The sequence below is a fragment of the Corvus moneduloides genome, chromosome 22, assembly GCF_009650955.1.
Source record: "Corvus moneduloides isolate bCorMon1 chromosome 22, bCorMon1.pri, whole genome shotgun sequence".
NCBI lineage: Eukaryota > Metazoa > Chordata > Aves > Passeriformes > Corvidae > Corvus > Corvus moneduloides.
The window spans coordinates 5,327,531-5,350,626 of NC_045497.1; the positions used below are offsets into that span (position 1 = coordinate 5,327,531).

The 23,096-nt window shown below is 47.0% G+C and overlaps 1 protein-coding gene across 1 annotated transcript in view; it reads right to left on the reverse strand.

Annotated features, from left to right (window-relative positions):
* The window catches only part of DISP3 (dispatched RND transporter family member 3), a 47,498-nt gene extending 30,766 nt beyond the window's left edge, over window positions 1–16,732 (reverse strand). Inside the window, exon 1 of the mRNA XM_032131687.1 lies at window positions 16,535–16,732. The gene's annotated coding sequence lies outside the window, so the exon portion shown is untranslated. The remainder of the gene's footprint in view (window positions 1–16,534) is intronic.
* Between the last annotated feature and the right edge of the window lie 6,364 nt (window positions 16,733–23,096).

The window sequence follows — 23,096 nt, forward strand, 5'->3', positions numbered from 1 at the left end:
CTTCTTGTTATTTCCCAAGGCTCTCTCTCCTCCCACCAGTTCATATCCCAGATATCTAACTTTTTGGAGGACTAGCTGAGTCTTTTCAGAGGAGACCCTATATCCACTTAGTCCCAGAAAATTTAAAATACTTACAGTCCAGTCCTTGCAGTCTTCACAGGTCCTTGTTGCTATCAGTAGGTCATCAACGTACTGCAGGAGTGTACCTTCTCCAAGTGGCGGTGTCCAGGCTTCCAGTTCCTTGGCTAATTGATCTCCAAATATCGTGGGGCTATTTTGAATCCTTGTGGCAATACAGTCCATGTGAGCTGACTCTTTCTCCCTGTTCTGGGGTTTTCCCATTCAAAGGCAAAAATTTCCTGACTGCTTTCAGCTAATGGCAGACAAAAGAATCCTTTAAAACTGAAAACCACACCCAGTCACTCTGTAATTTTGTAAGTGTAAGGATTGGCCACTACGGGATGAAGTGTTTTCGTCATTGCATTTATTGCCCTTAGGTCCAGAACCAATCTATAACTTCCATTTGGCTTTTGTACTGGTAGAATTGGGGTATTATAGGGAGACCTACACTCTCTCAACAACCCTTGATCAATAAATTTGGCAATTATTGGTTCTATTCCCACTCGTGCTTCTTGTCTTAGTGGATATTGTTTAACTGACACTGGTTGTGCACCTTCCAGTAGTTCAGTAATCACCGGGGAAGCCCATTTTGATCTCCCTGGAATTTCAACATCCCATACTAGTGGGATCACTTGATCTGTTATTTCACTATCCATGGGTATTTCTCCTCTTTCAGGGAAATTTGCTAAACTTAAGGCCATAATTAATTTTTCCTCAGGAACCTGTAGTCTCATTCCTTATTCTGTAAATTCTGTTTTTGCTTCTAACCAAGTTAATAGATCTCTGCCTAGCAGTGGCTTTGGTGAATTTGGAAGATATAAAAATTGATGTATTCCCATCTTTTTACCTAATGTAAATTTTAAGGGTCTTAAAAAGTAGGCTTTTTCTGTTTTCCCCGTGGCCCCAATAACTTGGACATAATCATTGCTTATAGGACTCAAAAGTCTGATTCAGGACTGAGAACGTGGCTCCAGTACCTACCAAAAATTCCACCTCCCGTTCCCCTAGCCTAAGTTTAACCAGCGGGTCGGCTAGGGAGGGACCAGCCAGTCCCTGTCACTACTGATACAGTTGTGCTACAGTCACTGGTTCTGGCGGGGCTGATGATTGTGTCGTCGGAATCGCGGCACGATTCATAGGACAATTCCGCTTCCAATGCCTGAGCTGGCCACACAGTAAACATTGGTTAGGGGCTGGGCATTGCTGTCTTTGCCCCCCAGGTGGAGGCCTCCTCCCACCCCTGGGGAATCTCGGTCCCCTAACCTGGGCAACCATGACCGTAAGGGGCTGTGCTCTGTTTTTATAAACTTCCCACGCCGCTGCTAAAAGTTTCTCTAAGTTCCCGTTATCTGGTTCCCTGACCTTTTGCAATTTTCTGCGTATAGCTGGCGCTGACTGATCCATTAATAAGGATATTAACTGTTACTGCCCGATTTCAGAAGCTGGATCCAGTGTAGTGTGTCTCCTCATATTATCCCTTAGCCTTTCTACAAATGAGTCTGGAGACTCAGTGGCTTCCTGGTGAATACTGAACAACAATGACCAATTAAACATTTTAGGTATAGTGTTTAGCAGTCCCAGTGTATTAATTTCCTGTATCTAACCAAAAACGGATATGTTTGTGGATCATTTGGGTCCCAATGTGGATCTTCCGTGGGGAAAATGTTATCTACATTACCGTGTAATATCCCAGTAGCTATTTGTCCCTGCACATGTGTTCTTGCCGTGGATATTACAGCTGCTTTTTCTGTTTCAGCTAGCTCTGATAGCATTAACATCCCAATCAACATCCTGATTTCTAACAACTAATTCAAACCTCTTTGCTACCTTTTCAGGGTCTTTTCTATACATTCTGGCTGCCTCCCTCCAGGTATCTAAATCCAGAGCTGTAAATGGTGCTTTAACTTCTGTTATTCCCCCATCTGGCCCTACCACTTGTCTGAGCAGTGCTATAAGCTTCTTCTCTACAGGGACCTTGCTCCTAGTTCTGGATGATATTCCTGAGCTAGCCTCACTTGTCCCTTTGTTCCCACTACCCTCCAGGGATGTTAGAGATGCTGGGGACGTTGTCTCTGATGTTAGGGTGTCACCACTGTATTTCATTAACTCCTGGCTTTCTAAGGGATCCTGGTCTCTCTCAGTTTTGAGCTTTAAACATCTCTGCCCTATATTGCATTATGAGCAACACCTCTTCATGCAGCTGTTACCTTTTGCCTCCTTTTCTAAAAGCAGGACCATTGAATCCTGGGGTGCCAAACTGATACCACACCGTTTTTGCCACTCTGGTTTACGTCTTAAAGTAAAAAACAATCCACGTAAAAAATTTCATCCCATCTATTCTCCCTCCTTAAAAATAGCATTAATTGTAGTAAGGTGTTATAGTTTAAAGTCCCATTTTCTGGCCACTTTTCACCATCATCTAATTTGTATAGTGGCAACCATTGGTTACAGTATTTAATTAGGGTGCTCTTTTTCATAGTCCCTCCAGGGATTCCTCCTAGTTCTTTCCAGTGTGCCAACACACATCCCAGTGGACTCTTCTGGGTTATTTCCTTGCTTTCTGATGATCCCATTGCCTCCTTTGTCTGTTCCTCTCTTTTCTCTTCCTCTCTTCTCTCTTTCCACGCAAGCCTTCCTGCACATCTCCTCCCACTTTTCTTTCCAAGCCTCCCAGATCCACACACTAAAGCCACAATAAACCTCTCACTATTCTGTCACCCTCCCCTTACTTTAACATTACTTACACCCTCATTTTGGACACCACCCACTTCTTTTAGTACAATACCACTTTCTCTCACAATTAATACACGTACACAAAGTCCAAGCCTCACAACTGTTTCCACGGAATTTCAGGAGGGAAGTTACGTGGAGCTACATTAGAAAAGGGGTTGCGTGTCTGGGTGTTCTCAATTTAATGTCTAAAATCTCTCCCCTCCAGTGATACAATCCGCCTCCCTCAGGATAACAAGGTTGAACTCCAAACCAATAGTTTATATGATTTATACTCATTCACTCACTGCCAATCACTTCGCTTTTCATTGGCCACTCCCGGCTCCGGGTTACAGAACCACAGCTAGAGCTCCACACTCGCTTTGTGTCCGGAACACGTCTCATCTGTTCTCACTCACACAATAGCAAAACAGCGACAGACAGAACAAAAATATGATAGTGCATGACAGTGGGGTCCAACCCCTGGGGCCTCCAACCCCTTAAAGGTATCTTTCCTTGTGCATTAGAGTGGGGTCCAATCCCTGGGGGCTCCAACCCCTTAAAGGTACCATTCCTTTTGCCCAGGACTAATTTTGGGAGACCTAGTCTCCTCGGGACTTTCAACCCACCCTTGGGGACTTGAACCCTGGACCCATGGGAATTTCTACTCAACAAAAAATAGCAAATACCTTAATTTGGTGCAGATGGTCCTTGTCTGCTCTCGCCATGAGCCAGGAGACAGCTGAGCTCCCCCTGAAAATTCAGGGCCGTGGCTGGGAGGTCTGCTTACCCCTGGATCCAGCAGCCAGGCAGAGTTAGGGTCCCCTCTGGGGTGCCAGTTGAATCACCCAAACCAGGCCAAGAGACACTTCAGAGACAGATTCCAAGAAGCGGGTATTTGCTTTATTCGGCACCAGGTGCATGGGGGATCACTCCTCCAAACACATACACTGGCACTTCCTACAACACAATATTATGGGTAAAATTCATGAATAGTCATCACATTCCTTGAGATAGGAGTGGTTATACAAATTAGTTCTCAGAAGTCATTAATATCATTAGCATATGTGTCACACATGCATGGTGTGTGCTGGTGGTCTCACTGAGGAAGGTGCCTCTTCTTCCTCAGGGGTCTTTCTGATGAAGATCGGTAGTCTTCAACACAATGCACTTTTCACCTTTCTTCTGAAGCACGCACAGTCCTTTGTAGAATGATTCAGTGGTTTCTGTGTTCGTCTCAAGTAAATTCTTGTTCCTCTTATTTTGAGAAGATTAAGGTGAATCCTGCTTCTTAGGTTTTGTGATCAACATTTGCTGTCTCCCAATAGTTAACTGTGCTTGCATAAATTAACTATTGATCAGTCTTATCAACTTTCACAAGTTTTGCACTCCTGGAAAAGTAAAACAGGCCATGGATACCTGACCCTGAATCTCCTATAACACTTCTCAAAACATTGACTTAATTCAGCCATGGAGCAGAACCCGCACCTGAGAATACAACACTGACAGAGCCTGTTTCGGTGGGATACGAGCCCAGAGATGCACATGCTGCTGAAAAGCACTGGTTTGATCTGATGGCTGAGCTGGCTCCACCATTATTAGTTAAGCAGGGTTCACTTTTCCAGTTGCAAGCACAACACAGCAACATGGCTTTAATCTATTTTCTTTCTGTGTGCTTTGCATTTCCCTTTCTACTTGCTTTAAATCCTTTGGTAAGATGCACAAAAACACTACCAGACTCCAGGCACTTTGCAGATCAGAATGACATCAGAATGCTCCAGCAGCACAGAGCTGTTGGAATTACAGTGGAATGATATAAATATGTGTTTGCCGGAAAAAAAGTTCAACAAAAATATTTTAAATATATATATACATTAAAGCTCTACAGTCTATAACTCCACTTGCTCACAAAAAGCAAGACAATAGACAGGGCTGTATATAGGAAAGAGGATTATCTGATCACAAGCTTTATGAAATCAAGCATAGGCACACGCATCCACATCTCTTACTGAGGTGTTCCACTGCTGACTGTTCCACCCCTCTTCAGCCCTACAGGAACTTTTACACCCTGGCTAAGATAAGAGCAGCTGGAAACAGAAGGATCAATGATCTTAAGTGATTAGGTTCAATGAGCTTTTCCAACCTAAATGATTCTACCATCTCTTGACCAGCTTTCTGACTGGACAAAGGCTGCTTGGAGCACTCTCAGCATACGACGTCGAGGATCTTCTGCGTGCACCCACCTGCTACTCCAGGCTCTGACAAACACTGATTAGATCTACTCATAATTGCATGCCAAAAACAGTGTGGAAAGATTAGCTGCAAAGTCAAGCACTCATCAGTGAAGAAATGCCAAATTCAGGGCCGACACAGAATCCTTAATTTGTCCTTCTTTTGTAAATGCTCTGCAGTGTAGTTTTGCTTACAAGCCCAGTGTCCAAGGCTTCCACCAGTGCATGCGATGGATAATGCTCCCCAAACCCAGCAGTTATTTGCTCCCCTGTTGTCTCCTCGTCATTCAGTGTGTGGTCTCATGCCTCATTTCCTGCACACCGCTCATGCCTGGCTCACAGGCAGAATTATTAATTTCCACATGAGCTTTTCAACACTGCCTGTCACAACAGAGTCTGAGGGCTGAACAAACAGGGTGAACTGAATCTTCTCCCAGCATCTCAGAGAAGGAGGGGGTGGTGTAGTCTGCATCTGACAGATGCTGGAGCTCAGGAGATGAAGGAAGAAGTAGACATTTTGGGTGCCTAGCTTGACACACAGGATACCAGATCTTTTTGAGGGCAAAGATGGGGGCTGTGTGCAACAAACCACAAACTCTGCTGTGTTCTGCAAGTATAATTTGAGCTGTATCATCAAACATAACCATCACTGTGCAACATAACCTTTATGCTGGTGAGGGATATCCAACCTCCCCAATGACAGCCATATTCACACCATCTACACTACCAAAAATAAACCAATAAATTGCCTCAAAATACATGCTTTAAAGTATTGAAACTGGCACTTTTCAAAGGCAAAGGTCACAAGGATTTGCTCACATCAAACCATGCACGTTCAGTGCCCTAACATCCCGGGATTGCTGCAGAACACTTCGCTAACATGCATGTCACTGCCAAAGAAAATTAATTTCCTGATAAAATAATTTGCTCCTGGTTATTGTAACTAATTATTGTAGATGTCAGAAGCAGCTTTCTTGGTTATAATCTCACAAAACATGCCTCACAGCCCTATGCCATATTTACTACTCAAGCTACTTGCTTGTGCTGGTGATAAGCTGTGCTGTCACTCAGGCATGTGGCAATTCCAGGTTTCTGCACACAGACACCAAACAAGCTGAGGCTCTGATATGCTTCAGATGTTACTTACCTAACCACTACAAAAATTACTTAGATTTTGTCTGAGCCCCAGCCAGTTGCTGTTTCTAAGTAAAGGGATCTCTTCTGGCTCAGCTGGGTGCCTTTGGGTGCCTTGACAGATTTCAAAAGCACCCTGGATCCCACCTGCCAGGGGCCCAAAGAACAAGCTTGTCAAAGGTATGTGGATTCCCACACTCCAGCACCTACCCCTAAGCACCTGTGCTCAGAGCAAAGCCTTTACAGATCATTACATGTAGATGGCTGCCACAAACCAGGGCCTTGCATTACTATCCCAAGAAGTATCACTCCAGGAAGGAATGTCAGACCACAGAGGGGAATCATCAATTCCCAAGCCAGTGGAATAAACTGCCATCCCCAAAGCTTGTGTGCTGCTACACTCCAACTTCATACATCACTGTCACCCTGGAAAGGAAAGCCAGATCCTGCTGGCAGTGCCTACCAGTAATTTATTATTCTACCCTGTGCTCAGCCTCCCCAGTTTACGTTAACCACCGGGACTGATACCACTCTGTGCTCAGCTGCAGGATTCCCATGCAGACTCTGACCCCTCTCCCCACAGCCGCCCTTTGCAGTGGGAGGAAGGACACAGACAAGGGCTGGCTGTGCAGCCTCATCCATGTGCAGTTCTCCAGCAATACCCTGCTGGTGTGCACACTGCTTCTGGGACTGATCAAAACACCCTCTCCTAAAGGCTCCTCTCCACAGTATTCACATAAGCTGCTAGTTCATCGCTGAGAAGGAGGAGGAAAACTTCTTCCTCACCCTCCATCTGAGCTGTTTCTCTCAGCAGCTCAAGCAGCAGTTTGTGCAGAGGAGGCTTTGCTGGCTGTGGTTCTGTGGGCAGCAATATGAAAGATAAGGCAGGAATTCCAACCTGTGCTGCCAGGCCTTCTCGCCAACCACAGCACAGGCAGCTGTTTCAGCTCCACTTCTTGCCACTCCAAAGGTGGTAAAAGGTACAGTAAGGTTACAAGAAAATGTTACAAGTGCTCCACCTGAAGAGTGTACTTAGCCAGCTCTGCTCGTTGTGCTCTGACCTTCCAGAAAGGGGAGGAACAGGCACAGAGTCCCATCTGCACATGTGTTGAGTCATGCAGGTCACAGTGTCTCACTCCAGGCGCTACCCATTTAGATCTAATGGATCTACAAGTCTTATTTTTCACTGCTACAATTTACTGACATCAGAAAATGCCAGATTTGGAACAGAAAGGCTGTAAGGCTGTGGTGAGGACACAGCTCCCATGGTATTTCAGTAACATTGACTTTTTCAGCAGGGCTTTCCATACACCAGCATGAGAGAGGAGTGGGTGATCTGTAGCCCTCTCCCAAATGAGGGAGTAGCAGGAATACTGAAATACTTGTGCACCATTCCAGCTCCATTCACTGAGCTGAGCTTATCTGTCGCACAGACACAGCCTCCTATTTCTGAGAATGTGAGGGTGAATTTTGGGGGGAATTCATCCTGACCGTCACTACAACTGAGTGAGAATAACTGCAGCAAACTATGCTTTATAGTAACCCATGGAAAACTTACTACTGGATCAGGAGGGACTCACAAAGCAGCTTGTAGCTGGCTGGCTTTTAGCAGCCTGAAAAGTGGGATCTGAGCAGGTATGTCTTTCTTACCTCCCACACCTCTCTCTCTCTCAAATAGATGCAATTACCTGCTCTCCTCCCATGAAAACCCAGTGCTTGCGGAATTAATCTAATTAGCACTGATATTTCATCTTCCAAGAATCAGTGAGAAATCTGGAAGAAGATGTGCAATATCCAGAGGCTGAAGAGCCTCTAATGTCACACAGCTCACTGCTCTGGAGCAGGACCTGGGCAAGCACAAGGTTTTTCAGAACAGAAGGAAAACTTCTTGAGGGGAAGATGTGGAGACAAGACAAGCTGCCTCAGTGCCTGAGCAGCAGGTCGGCAGATCCCCTGCCAGTACAATGACTTAAAGCTTACTGCCAGCTGCACCAGCCATGCAGAAACTCACATTAAATATTACTACAGCTCAATAAGCACAGTCCTGCAGACCATTAGCAGAGGAGGGGGCAGGGCCTCAGAATAAGCAAACAGGCTTTAATGACACATTCGTCTCAGACAAAGTCCAGGATGCTTCCTAATACAAACAAGAGACACCATGAGCTGGTTCCTATTAGTCACTGTGCAAGGGAGGGAAACATTGCTTGTAACAGCTCCCAGAAGCTTCCAGTGAAGCCACGTCTCTAGGATACAGATTTAGGCCACCAGGACTGAGCTGAGACAGTAGGAATGTCCTCCTCTCTGCGCTCTTCTCCTCCCTCCCAGCACAGACCTGGAGGTCCATGATCTGAAGCAGTTCAGAAAGAGGCAAACATCACCCTTGTCTTTATTCCCCTTCTACCACCAAAGATGCAGAGATTCACAGCCATAGGAGCTGCACAGGAGCTGCTCATGAGTGGCAATCAGCCAACCCAAAGGGACGAGAACTGCCACCTGGCAAAGGATCAAAGCATTTCAGGCAATTGTTCCCAGTTCCTTACTGCATCCCACACTTTCAGACAGATGTTCGCAGGCTGAGATGCTACTTGTGCTATCTCTTAGGACAAAGTCCTGCAGTTAAAACACAAAAATGAAGGTAATATTTGTGGCTCTAGTTTTTCCAGCTTTCCTGGGGCAAAGCACATAATCTGCTCTGAATTGCTCTCATATTTTGGAGTTCGAGACTTCCATCATTTCACAACATGCCTTGTTCAAAAGACTCCTGGGATTCCCCTTCACAAGCAAACACAGGCTGTTTTTGCAAAGACATCTGTAAATTGATTTTCAAAGGGACTCACTCCACTGCCCTGTGTGGATGTGGAACTGTGTCTGGCCCTCTGGAAACCAGGCTTTTGGCTGAGTACAAGAGGAAAAGTCACTGTTGGCCCTTCCCAAATCAGCCAGAGAAATGGAAATGCGAACAGTACCAGGATCTGCAACATAACCAAGTAAATGAGCATGTAGGCAGGTGGTGTACATGCAGGAACGAATTTAGCTGCATGTAAGCCAAGATTTGGATCCAGAAGGAATTATCTCCCCACAACACATCAGAAATACAAGGCACTGCAAGAGGTCTGTAAAGGAAATGTCATCAAAATTTTATTTGTCTGCTACTTATAGTAGAGCTCTCCGTTTTTGGAATCTAAACAAGGCAAGATGCTTTCCTGTGCCACTTACACAAAAACCCATGCTATGAACTCTGGAGTTACTGTGAGGAAACTTGCACCAAGGAATTGGTTCCAGACAGCTGATTTACAGGAATGAAGCTTTGCTTCTTTGGCTTAAGCAGTGCCACAGGGGATGAAACATTTACCTGCTGATACATCTTGTTTCCAGTTGTCATAGGCTGGTGTTTTATAGCACCCTACGATGCTGCAGCTTTTCTGCCATGCTCTGTGCATGCATTGACACCAGAGACAAGTATGAAATGGACCAAAGACCACCACAGACCACAGCTCAGCTGCCCACTTGCTGCCCATCTCTGAGCCCTGTGTGAAGGGACAGAGCTGAGATGCAAGAGTTAGGATGGGGAAAAAGTGAAGGGATGGCCCTGGAAATAAAATTCAGTTTGGATGTGGAAAGGAATGGCTTGAAGCATATACATCAGATGTGAGACACTCCACTAAGAAGCACATTCAGAGACTGGACACTCAGAGAAGTCCAAGGCACTGACAAGGTGCTCTGTGAGTCCTGAAAAAGCCCACCCTGCAATGCCCAGAGGCTGGAAATTGCAACTGTTGGCAGGAAGCACCAGAAGGAGCAGTTTTCAGCATGGTCCAAGAGCTACCCTGAGCTTTCAGGCAAAATAAATTTAGCTTTCAAAACAAGCTGATGTTTATATTGTCCAGACTCCCAGTTTAACTGGAGCCCATTGTGTTACTGAGTCACTTTCATGCTCTTGTGGGCCTGTCCACCTTCCAGTTTCAACTCAGCTATAAAAATTGGCTTGGAGATTAAACCTGGTGCCTGAGTTTTAGCTGGAGAGCAAGTGGGAGGGTGTGGAAGGGGAGAGGTGGAGTGAAAGAGGTGGCAGTGTAAATATGAAGACAGAGGATTTGGCCAGGTTTGATTTATAAGCAGGAGTCAGGGTTGCTTTGGGCATTTCTCAAACATGTTTAAAATGCCCCATTGGGTTCTAGTTCAAATCTGAGTCTGCAGCCCCATCTTCTTCAGTAATTCATTTCCCTTGTTAAAAGGTGGAACAAAGAGAGAACTTATTGGATTCAGGGAACCAAGTGTGCTGCAAGTGCAGCAGTACCCCAAGCAGTAGAAGGGTTAGGTGTTGTTTGGGTTTTTTTTCCAAACTGTCTCCAAAGGCTTTAATACAGCTCAAAAGCAGTTCATTCTCAGCTCCTGGGTGTAACACAGAGCCAAGAAACAAGCCAACATCCCCCTAGGAGCAAAGAGTACTTTGTGCATCATATATCAGAGACTGCATAAACCCTTTGCAAACACCTATCAGATCCAATTCCTTATTCCTCTAGGGAAATACATAGGATTATATGCAAGTTCACAAATTAATTAAGCAAGGTTCCACAGTTGAGCTTCAGCTCTGATGGAATTCAGCTATTACTTTTGCTGACTTTCACAGAAGCTAAATACAGACCAAGCAAGTTACAACTAACATCATTCAGCTTTAGTTGCCATCTGAGAAGCAGCAGTTGTACCTACAACTCCATTTAACAGAGACAGCGACAGTGACACAGAGGCCCTGTGACTTGCTAGCCCAACATCAGCCAAGTGAGCTCAGAGTAAAACTAGAGATCTCCAGGAATCCTCCTCTTTGTTCAAGTCAAAGAGATTTCTGCTATGCAAAAGTAAGATGGGAAGAAAGTCTGTGGCAGCATGAAACAGGATGCCCTGAAGCCCAAATAAGCTTATCCATGTAGTTAGTTTAGCAGGTAGATCTCAGATAACATTCCCAGTAACAAATCCCAAGTGACTTCACCGACATGACTGCAAGTGAGATGCAGCTGCAGAACCAGGCCCCAGAAGCAACAATATCCACACCTTCACGTCCAGGCAGAAAAATGACACTCACCCCTGACTCTCCTCCCATAAAGCAGCAGAGAGTCAAGGCCAAGCAGTAGTTCAAGAATCAGATGACTGCCAGTGTGGCTTTCAACCCCTCTAAACACACTGGCCTCTCCCCTTTCTCCACTATTTATGTAACATGAACTGCCTTCTATTCAGGAGGAGCTGTTCTGTGTTAACAGAGCTTGGCAAAGATCAGGAAGTAACTCTGCCAGCTTTCAAGCCTGCTGCCTTAAGGCAGATGGCAGGGAAAGTATCCCAGCCTTGTCCCCCAAACCACTTCTCCCAGCAAGCAGAGAGAACTCTAAAACAGGAAAAAAGGGTGAGGTATCTGTGAAGCCCTAATTTCAGTGCAGGAGACAGCCTGTCTCTGGGGTGCCGTGCTCTGCCGTGGGTGTGCAAAAGCCTGTGGCACTGCCAGAATCTGGAGGCTCAGAACAAAGGCACAGGTTACGCTAGAAGTTTTGTATGTTACAACCAGAAGGAGGAGATGCCCTGCCCCTCCAAGTTGATGATGCTGCTGCCATCATGAAAAAAATCAGCACTGCTAGTGGCTGTGCTGAACTGAACCTTTATGGGAAAGTAAATCTCTCTGGAGTAGCTGGAAGGACAGGATTCCCAGGTGCTACAGACCCATAAAAACTTGAAAACAAGAGCTGCAGAGCATCCTCTGGTTCCCACCAGCAAAACTGTTCTGCCATTCCCACATCGGGTCTTCCAGGAGCAGTTGCAGTCCCTGGGGGTTCAATTCACCCCAGGAAGGCAGATCACACTCAGCTACTGGCAGAGCAGGCACAAGTGGACTCCCTGAGCTGTGAAAGGCTGTGTGTCCAGTGCTGGTAGGATCCCTATCACAGGCAATTGTCTTGTTCTTGCAGAAGGAGGGCACCATCCCTGGCTCTAAGCAACCAAAATGAAACCTTTGAAGCTTTTTTTGCCAATCTTTTTCTGTCTGTATTTTCTGTTAGTGGTGTGGCACTCCAGTTATTAATCTTTTCTGGTTTTCAATACTATAAAAGTGTGACTCAACAACCGTGCTGAGACCTCAGAAATCTTCCTTTACGTGCTGCAGAGGACGGTTAATGACAGTGTAACAGGCAAGAGATTCATAAACAACATTCAGCTGGGTGCTAATGCGGACAGTTGCTGTAGCTCACGCCTGAAGCACACTGCCATCAATGGGACAATTTACAAACTTACACATAGTTAAGCTTTGCTGAAACATATCCCGGACAGGGGTCAATGGGAAGCCTTTTGCTGACTTCACCTAGAGCTGGATTAAGCACTTAACTCTTGCACTGTCTCCTCCATACTCCTGAATTATTCATTAAGGGCCAGACACTGCAATCCATACTCACACTGCGCTTAATCTGTCCTTTAAATTGACTTGCATTAGTCTGAGTCACAGGCACCACAGCACCTTCCTCTTTAACGGTCTCACTGAATGCAGCAGAGCTATTCACGAAATGAGGTGCTGCTCTGAAAGAGGAGAGGAGGCAGGATCCAGCCCTTAGCAAAGGCACTGGTAAGGGCAGACCTGAGAGAAAATTCACCCTGGTAAAGCTACAACAAGATGAATGAACCCAGGTAAATCTGTGTGAAATCAATCATTTAAAGAGATAGCCTGTTCTGCGGTATCACGGGGGGAGATTAAGGGAGTTCTAGAAACTAGTATTTCATTGCTCAACTTCATCACGAGGTCTGAAAACACTTTCCCGGGCCCCTGGCCACACACTCACAGAGCCGAACGACACTTTTCACACACACCTTGTGAGGACTGCTTATCTCTCTAGAGAGAGAGAAACGGCGAGGTGTGTGGGAAGGAAGAAGGCAAAGGACATCTGCTCCTCTTGACTGGCACAAAAGCAATAAAAAGTGCATAGGACTGCTGTCGCCGAGGAGGTAAGAAGCACTGAGACTTAGTAGAAACTCCTTCCTCTGCCAAGCTCACAGCTCCCAGTAACCAGGCCCTCAGGCCACACTACTTGCTCTGATCCTGAAATCCCCTCCAGCTGTTCAAACCGCAGATAAACTCGCATCACAGGAGAGCCGATTACCTGTACCTTTCACCATTAAGCCCAAATCTATAGTTTGATACCTCTAAACAAACAATGGATTAAAAAAATAAGCCAATCAAGTAAGTAAAAGGAGAAATCTTTTGCACTACCTTGAGAAATATAACGGGATTTGATTTTTTAGAATGAACTAACCTGTTAAATTCTCATTTATGTCAGTGCTTGGTAAGATTAGAGGATTAAACCAATTGTATGTGAAATACTTCATGCTGAAGAGAGTCCTGCCAGGATTTACTGCATGTTGGCATGCACAGAGACCACAGCAGCATCATCCAGAGACGCCCTGGGACTCACAGAAGGACCCGATCAAACTTAAGAAATAAAAATCATAGTTTATCCAGATTTTCCATATGCACCAGGGTATGAACTTCTATCCCGCTCCAGTTTCACTCAAGCTTACTTATTAAGTACTCGTAACCAACAGGCAAGTCTTTGTATAAGGAGCACTTATCTTGGAGCACTGGTACCACAAGAGGATTTCAGATGTGCTGTGGCTTTTTTGGATGCAAAATGTTAACACCGTGTGCATACGCTCTCCTTGTGCCAAATCGAAATGCACCCATCCTATCACTGTCATGTGATTTGATTACATACACACACATCACAGCCACCCCATAAACTCCTGCAAAATACAGCTTATTAATAAAACTTCATTTGCAGTTCAGAAATGACAGATACAGAAGGGGTCAGAGTTCTCCTGTAACTTAACTGCTTCTTCTGTTGGTCTGACAAAGGCATTTGCGATGTTTTGTTCATTAACACTGAAAAAGTACAAGATCTTGGGAGGCACAGCCAAGGACACACTAGGTATTGAGAGAATTTTTAGCACCTAGCAAACACATTTTCCCCAAATATCTGAAAACTAACAGCAATTTCACCGGTGTGAAATCCCTCATTTATGCACCCCCAAATTACATTGTCACCTTGACTCCCTGTAAGTGCCTTATTCTATGGTAAGGAGGCTATGCACAACAAGGGCGTTTGTCAATATAGCTAAAAGCACTACACTATAGTGAGTGAGGGAAATCTGAATAGAGTATCAGTGACTTCAGCTCACGTTTGGGGTTGTGGTTTGGGGTTTTTTCCTACCCCTGAGGATGAATTTGCCCTGTACATTGCAGAAACGGAATCACAGTCGTCATCACCATGGGCAATTGGAGATTGGATGATGCTGATGCTTCTTCTCAAATGCCAGTCCGGTTCTCACACATTACATTGTTACACACTGCTCTGGGCCATTGGTCCCTTAGCTTTCCCCTTGTGCCTCTAGGTGAAACGGACACAAATGCTGAAGGGTAGTTTCCCCTTGAATCATTTTCCTATTAGACAAGCATTCTCTCTCTGTAGAGGAGTATCTTTCCCATGGGAATACTGCAGGTATTCACAGGGGCAGCAGGAAGAAAGGAAGAATGGATCTTTTATCATATTAAGCTTTTCCATTCCATCTTCATTGTCTTTTTCACTAGCTCAGTTCTGTTTTATTCCAGGTTTAGGGAATCAAGCTATAAGGCTCTAAAGGGTAAAGAGACTAGCTTGATGAGTCTAACCTCTGAAGATGCATCCAGGGTGATAAAAGAAGTGTAGCTATTGAAACATCTCCCTTCAAGTTGTTGTGTTGCTAGGTTTCCATCTCGATACACAGTCTAAAAGAGCAATTAAAGGAAGCTGATGCTGTGGATTATATCTTTATCAACACTTTACAAGGTTATTGATGAGAAAGAGGGAAAAATACTGTCCCCAAGCAAAGTTGTTCTGATGAGAACAGACAGCTAGTTTCAAAAGTTTACACAAATTTTCATGGAGAAATTTTTTTTAAAAGCCTGAGTTTCTAGGGTAGCAGATTTTATGTGTATCAGGATGTGGCTTTGTGAGCAAAAAGTCTGTGTGTTTATTCTGTCATTTGAATTGTGAAAGTACTTCTCTTCCAAAGCACAAGTCCTCACCCCACTTAACTAGAGTCTGTCTTGACACAGCAGACAAGGGCATGCATCAGCCTTATTTTAAAGGAACTTATTTGTTTGTGTATTACATTAAACCCTAGCAGACTCTGCACAGCTGTCAAAATACTATTCTAATAATTGCATAAGTGAAGGTTGTTAACCAGCATGCTGCTATGCCTGTGCACAAAACAAAGGTGCAAGTGACACAGGAGGCAGCATCAAGGCAGCTGCAAGGTCCCACACATGCCTGAAGGACCGGCCACTTCCAGCTTACTCTGTCTGGACTGGAATTTTTCAGTTACACTCAGCTCCCAGTCTCTCAAGTGCTCTTAAATACTTGGGCAGTGGCAACCAGCCTCACTCTTTTGGCTTGGTCATCACATCACCAAGGAAAAAACAGAAGAGGTCCTCTTCTCCAGGACAGCAGCTGTTTTACTGGCACATCTTTGGAGACCACCTGAATGGCAAGAGCCCAGGACCAAGCTGAGTTGGGACTGTTGCTAAGCAATGAAATGTCCTTATTAAGTGGTGCGGTGTTTTTAGACAGGAAAAGTCCATTTCTGCACAAGATGGTATAAAACAGGAAAGTTACCTTACGTGTACTAGGTACATGATGCTCTTTATATCTTTTGGACACACAGCAGATGAGGATCCTGCCTGGCTGAACCTGCTAACACAACTGAGTACGGCGAATACCCCACTGACTCTGCTCCTCCTCAGGGAGGCCGGCCAAGCCTCCGTGAAGCCGGGGACACAAAGCTGCTCAGTTCTGGCGCCCAACTTTTCCCCCAGGAGAACAACCCTGCTGCAGGCGCAGCTCAATCAGCTCATTATAGGGGCAGCCTCCCGGGAAAGGCTCTCTCTGTGCATATTCATGAACTATCCAGAGCTTCCAGGGAGAGTTGGCTAAACACACAACTGAGGGATTTAGCTGTTGGATTCCCAGGGGGAAAGAAAAAAGGAAGCGGGGGGGGCGGGGGGGGGGGGGGGGGGGGGGGGGGGGGGGTGGGGAGCGAATGGAAGTGGAGGGCTAAAAAAAAAAAAAAAAAGAGGAAGAAAAAAAAAGCGCGATTGGAAGCGATGTTGTCCCTGGGCACTGCGGGACCTGAGAGCCCGACCGACCCCCCGGGCCACCCACCCGGGCAGGGCCGAGCGCTGAGGGCCGGCGGCGGAGATGGCACCACGACAGACGGCTGTGCTCACAGACTCCCAAGCCCCCGCAGACCCCGAGGCCGCGGAGCGCATCACTCACCTCCGCTTCGCCGAGCGGCAGCAGCCCTGGGCTCGCAGCGATTCCGGGCAGCGCCGACTCCCCCGGTACCGGTGCTCGTTGCAGCGCCGGCGGCAGCGGCGTGCGGCGGTGCCGGTCCCGCAACCCTGACCCGGCCCCGCCACCGCCTTTAGATGCCGCTCCGCCGAGCGCCGCGGCCGCCGTGGGCGGAAGGGCGACCGCCAGCGCCCGCCGCTGTGCCGCGGAGCGGTGCGGTGCGGTGCGGTGCGGTGCGCAGCTCCGGGGCTGCCGCCGCCCCGCCAGGCTGCGGGCGGCGCTGCAGCCGTGCTATAAATCGCGTTTATAAACCGTGCCCCTGTGCGGCCCTCGCCCCGGTGGCCCCGGTGCGGTGGCACCGGACAGGCAGCCCCGGTGGGAAGGCAGTCCCAGCACAGGGCCCGGTACCGCCGGGAGAGCGGCCGCCGCCGGGCAGGGCAGCGCGGACACGGCGCTTAGGAACGGCCCCCGGTGACAGCCCTCCCCGCGCAACTCCTTAGCAGAGAGGGCAGGTAACGGAGCGGCCGCCGAAGCGAGGAGCTGCGGGTGCCCGTGGACTCTCCGGGATGCGGGATCTTCCGGGACTGCCCTGCCCGCCCGCGGAGGAAGCCCTTGGTTTACAGGCTGCCTTTTGGAGAGGGATGGGAATGCCTCGTGTGACAGATTGTGGACTGGGGATGGGAGCCCGGCTCTGTCGGGTGAGCACTGCCACGACCCCAGGACCTGGTGCATCTTGGGACAGAAACTACTAGAAACTTTTGCAGCACCTCGCCGGTGCTGCAGGTCCAGCCCGTGTTAGAGCCAGGGCTCTGGGAAGGACTCAATATGAGTACTTGCTGGTACCTTCACTGCTAGATAAATGCTCTGTACAGGAGACACTGCATGCATTAAATGGCAGAAGTATGCAGCACAATCCCTGAATTAAGTAGGAGTCATTAAATGGGAGACAGCAAGACTTATTAATTAGGGTGGTAGAGAAAATCTTTTATACATTCATGCTTGCCTCTCATGGAGCAAGGCATTCTGCATAGGTGGTCATCTAGCTTGCCTTGCCTTTGCCTTGACTTTCAGGAGATGGAGTCCCATCTATGATAAAGACATCCCTGAGTACAGGGGCCTTGCTTAGTGTTGAGGAAGGGTCTCTAGTTACTATGCTGGATACAGTGGTCTTGCATATATTTATTTTGTGCTCTTCTGGCTTTGGAGGAAGAGAGAGAGAGAACAATAGTCCCCTCATCCTTGGCCTGTTGTACTGGAGTGACCTGTTTCTGTTATGTGGACTCCTGCAAGAGCAGGATTATGTTAGTAAATTGCTGAACAACTACCTGGTGGTAAGAGCTTTTAATCAATTAATTTAAATTTGTTCTGCCCTACATTCTCACTTATTTGAGTGTTGATGGTGCTTAGGAAAAATATCTGATTTCAGATAGATTTGTCAAGTCAGTAAGAAAAGGAAAGCAGCACAATACAACAGGTCCGTCTCCAGGCAGGCTGTGTCAAAAGCTCTTTCTGATGCATCACCCAAAGTGAACAGGAAGTGAAGCAGACAAAGCCAGACCATCGTCTTCCTTGTGGGGCTCCAAGGAATGGAAATCTAATGAGGCTTCTGAAGTAAAAATGCATTCCACCAGCTTTGTACACTTCTGCCAGTGATGAAGGTGTCTGCAGAGAAGGTGATGGTGTGGGGTTAGCAATTTTGTTGAAAACTGCAAGTGTACAATAAAGGGAAAAATTGCTTTTCCTAACTTTGCTGGTGTTGCAAGCACAGCCCACGCTGATGTGAGGGACAGTGCTCAATCAATCATTCAGCAGAGCCCAGCAGACTGTGGGAGTTATGCGCTGGTGCTGCGTCTGAACACTCAGACAGTAACACAACTCTCCTCAGAAGTGTTTCTGACTCTGACAGCGTTTCAGGTGCAGACAGACACACACCCTGTGAGCTGGCCCCGCTTGCCTCTGGGCACAAGCACCCCAGGTCGTGTGATGCACACAGGAGCAATCAGCCACAGAGTGCTGCTGGCACACCTGCACAAAGACGAACCATTCCCGTCTCCTCTCTGCACAAATCTACTTGACAGCTTCAGCTTTTAAAACTTGTACATGGTTTTTCAAGAGCGTAAAACCACGACACCTTCCTTCACATGCACACCACAGAGCTACACTAGCCCTTAGCTGAACTAGAATTTTCTCTTGCTGTGCTAGCACCTACAATATGTACATGAAGAATATCCCTTTCCCCGTCAATATAGAGACACTCCAACTGCCACATTCAACATTAAGTATCGCTACGTGAACACACAGGGGTCTGCACAGCACTCAAAAAGCTCCATAATGGAATACTCACCTGGATGGAAAGGGCTGACTGAGGGGCTGACAATCCTGTGCTATGGCAACTTCCATGATTTCAGTTTCTTTTCATTCTGCATTGGAAAGAAATAAAACATTTCAAATATTTGGGGATGAGGGGGCTAGGATAGTGCCCAGGAGAAATCTTCATACCTGGTTTAACATTTCCTTCCATGTCCCTCTGTGTTCATAGAGCATCAGCTTCTAACTGCTATCACTTTCCTCCCTCAGGCCTCATAGAAGTGTTCAATCAAACACGGCGTGTGCTACCAAAATGAAGACATAGTTCATTACTAGTTTAAATCAGCAATACTGAGTATGTTTTACTGAGACACAAGTTGAAACCGTCTGTATGAGCAACACCTAAACACAAACTGTATCCAACCGTACCTGCATTACTTGCACATAACTGTACACAAAAGTGTCAGTGCCTTATTGGCAGACTCCACTAACAATGCAAATGCATCTACAAAGAATTAGCATTATCTGTGGTTCTTATTAATGGCACACATGCCCAGCCAAACAGCACAGGGGCTGAGGCACTGCACACTGCTGTCCTCAGCCATACAGGTAGAAACACACCCATGACACCAGGGGACATCAGCATTGAATTGCACTCTTGGGTAGTAGCTGCAAATCCACAAACACCTGTCCACAGAGGCACAGTCACAGGCAGGCAGGAAAGGGATTGCTACTGTCCGTAAAGCCATTCCTGGCTAAAGGATGTCTTTTGGAGTTGGGAAACTGAAGGAAAACACCTTCCCCTTTATTCACGTTCTCACAGCCTCAGCACAACTGCCTTCCACGGAAGGATCAGGCACCATTCCACTTGCTTATATTTATGGCCCCTCTCTGAAATCTTGACTGCTCATCTATGCAGAATAAAAATACCTAAGCAATCTTTCCCGTCCAGGTGCTCATTAGTAAAGCGTTAAATAATGCCAGGCAGACTCTCTTAGGCCTTGTAAATTTTATCTGGGGGACTTTCAGCTTCCACAAGGTCTATTATTGCTTGATTGCCCGAAAGGCTTTCAAGTTTGTACCAGCCAGACACATTGCAGAAGGGACTAGGCAACAGCTGAGCACTGACCTTCTGTCAAACACAATGGCTGGCTTGAGAGTCAGGCTTGGGATGGAGAAATGCCTCCATGTAAGTGTGTACAGATGAGTGCATGCAAAGTCTGTCAGCACAGCCCTGGAGTACACACAGGGCTACCAGGCCTTGTGTACATGGAGATGTCTCATTGGAGTTAGAAGCACCTGGATTGAAAGGTGTGTGTTGGTTTTGCATGGCCTGGTTTTTGGAAACGAGGGCCACAGAGGTGGATTCTGTGAGAAGCTGCTGGAAGCTTCCATCATGTCCGGCAGAGCAAATCCATGATGGCTCTGATGATGGACATACTGCTGGCCAAAACTGGGCCAATTAGAGATGATGGTAACACCTCTGTTGTCCTGGGTTGCAGTGTATTCTATTACCATCCTCAGGAGCTGTTGAAACCAGGTGGGGCAGTGTTTCCTTGCCTCCTCCCCCCAGACTATCTTTCTGTTAATTGCCCATCATTGTCCTGCCGCCTGACTCAGAGATAACTCCCTCCGGACTATCTTCTGTTAATGAGCCTAATCAACACTTTGCCTCATGACTCATTACCCCATTGTGAGATGCTCCACCCAGAGGGAGGAACCAAGCATCCCATCGTGGATATAATCTGAGGCTGAACACCAGAGACACCGGCTTCCCACTGGATTTCCAGAGGACAGGAGCTACACAGCCACCACTGGACTTCCTGAGGAAGAGCAGACTGTTTTACTACAGGATCACTGCTTCAGAGGACTGCAGCCACCATTCTACCAGACTGCTACCACCACCCTGCCTAACAGGGTGTCAGGTTGTACCTTGACTCTGTCAGTTTGACAGTGTTTTCTTTTACCTTTTTTTCCCCTTTTCTTTAATTTCCATTAAATTGTTATTCTGACTTGGTGCCTCCCACTGGTTTGTTTTCAAACTAGCACATCTGTGATAACATATTTAAGGAGAAATCAAAACAAAAGTAGTGGCACAGTTTTAATTCCAGCTAGAGAAGAGGAGGAGGTGAGAAGATGTGAGGGAAACAACATGGTGACACCAAGGTCAGTGAAGAAGGAGGGGGAAGAGGTGCTCCAGGTGCTGGAGCCGAGATTCCTCTGCAGGCCATGGTGATGACCATGGTGAAGCAGCTGTGCCCCTGCAGCCCCTGGGGATCCATGGGGGATGCAGAGATCCACCCGCAGCCCCTGGGGATCCATGGGGGATGCAGAGATCCACCCACAGCCCGTGGGGGAGGTGCCTGTGCTGGAGCAGGTGGATGCCTGGAGGGGCCTGTGATCCAGTGGGAGATCCAGTGGAGAGAGAGGGCCCTGCTCCCAGGCTGGGCAGCCTGTCCTTGGAGGACTGCACCCCATGGAAGAGTGACCCACGGCGCAGCAGTTTTGGGAGGACTGTGTGCCCGTGGGAGGGACTCACATTGCAGCAGTTTTGGCAGGACTGCTGCTCGTGAGGGTGGACCCACGCTGGAGAAGTTCACAGAGAACTGTCTCCCGTGGGAGGGGACCTCATGGTCTCACAGGGGAACAACAAAAAGCAGAAGAAAACCTCAGGTGACAAACTGACCAAGATCCCCACCCTCTGTCTCCCTGTGCTGTCGGTGGAAAGGAGGGAGGGGCTGGGGGAAGCAAAGGTGTTTTTAAGGACTTATTTTACTTCTCATTATCCTCCTCTGATTTTGTTAGTAATGAACTCACTTTATATCTCTAAGTTGTGCCTGTTTTGCCCTTGTAGTGTTTTCTCGCAGTCCTTATCTTATGAACTCTTTGTTAAATTTTTCTCTCCTCTGCTCAGCTGTGGCAGGGGAGGTTGAGTGACCGGCTTTTGTGGGTGCCTGGCGTTTGGCCAGTGTCAAACCATGACAGGGTGACATGCATGTGGGACTGTGGGTATGTGGAAAAGTGTGGAAATACAGCACTTTTACCGGCTAGGCTCTCAGTTTCAGTGCCTCAGGAAGCCTCGAGTTGTCTAGAGGGACGGCACAAGCAACCTGCCACTTCAGTAGCTCTAAAAAGCAGCAAATGGTAGCTGCGAAGCCAATACCACGGGTAGAAGCAAAGAGGTAGAAATACAGCTCTTGGCTTATGCCTAATCCTGCAATTAGATGCTTTCAGTCAGAGAGAGACACACAGAAGTTGTTCACAGACGGGAGCTGAGCCAAAGAGAGCGGGCCCACTCTGAGCTCTCTCTTTTATTCACGAGAAGGGAAAGGGGAGCGCTAGGGGCGGACCTGGGGTAACTGGCCAATCAGACACTGCTCCAGAGTCTGAGTTACTTCCGGTTTTGCCTGCACTTTAGAACAAAGGAGGTTCAGAGCACACGGCTGTTTGACCAGTCTCAGGGAGGGGGAAGGGTGACCTTGGAGCAGGCAGCAATAGAAAAGGGCCTCAAAATAAGACTGAACAAACCAGTAAACTTAACAAAGTGAAGAGAAAGTAATGAAGAAACCCAGCAAGAAAGGGCATTAGCCCCTAGGCCAGAGAGGTTCTTTTTCATCAGCTGCCAGCAAAGTGTCCCAGGAGAATCTGCAGGTGCATCCAACACCCCCCTCAGCCCCTCAGCTCCTGGGGGCAATCCCTGAAGGATGCTGAGTTGCAGATAAAGCATATTTTCAGATTAAAAGAATGGGGATGGGGGGAAAAAATGCTCTTTTTAGAAACTTCCCCCAGCTTTTTTTTCCCTATGTCTTCCTTTCATAGAACTGAAACCTTTTCTTCTCATCTTTCTTAACCCAAACATCCTGCTTGACAGAACATCAAGGAAAGGAACATTTCCTATCTGTCCATAAAACTAACAAAGCCACATTACAATCTATTTCTATGTGTTGTGTATTTTTATAAACCTTAGCCCTGACCTGACCAAGCAAAATGTCTTCTAGTTACCACTGATTCAGGCCTGAATTCTAATTGTTGGCCTATTATTTCTTACTCAGGCAACACTAGTACTCAAAGATTCTGTTAAACATTTCCCAGATGCAGAAACAACCGCTTCCCCAAAGAGCAGAGGTGAAGGCACACAGCCAGCCAGTCCCCTCTTTTATTGGATAACATTTCTCATATATTTTGTGAGAGCCAGATGGCACCATCTGAACAGCAGTGAGCTTGGGAGCCTCCAGCCATA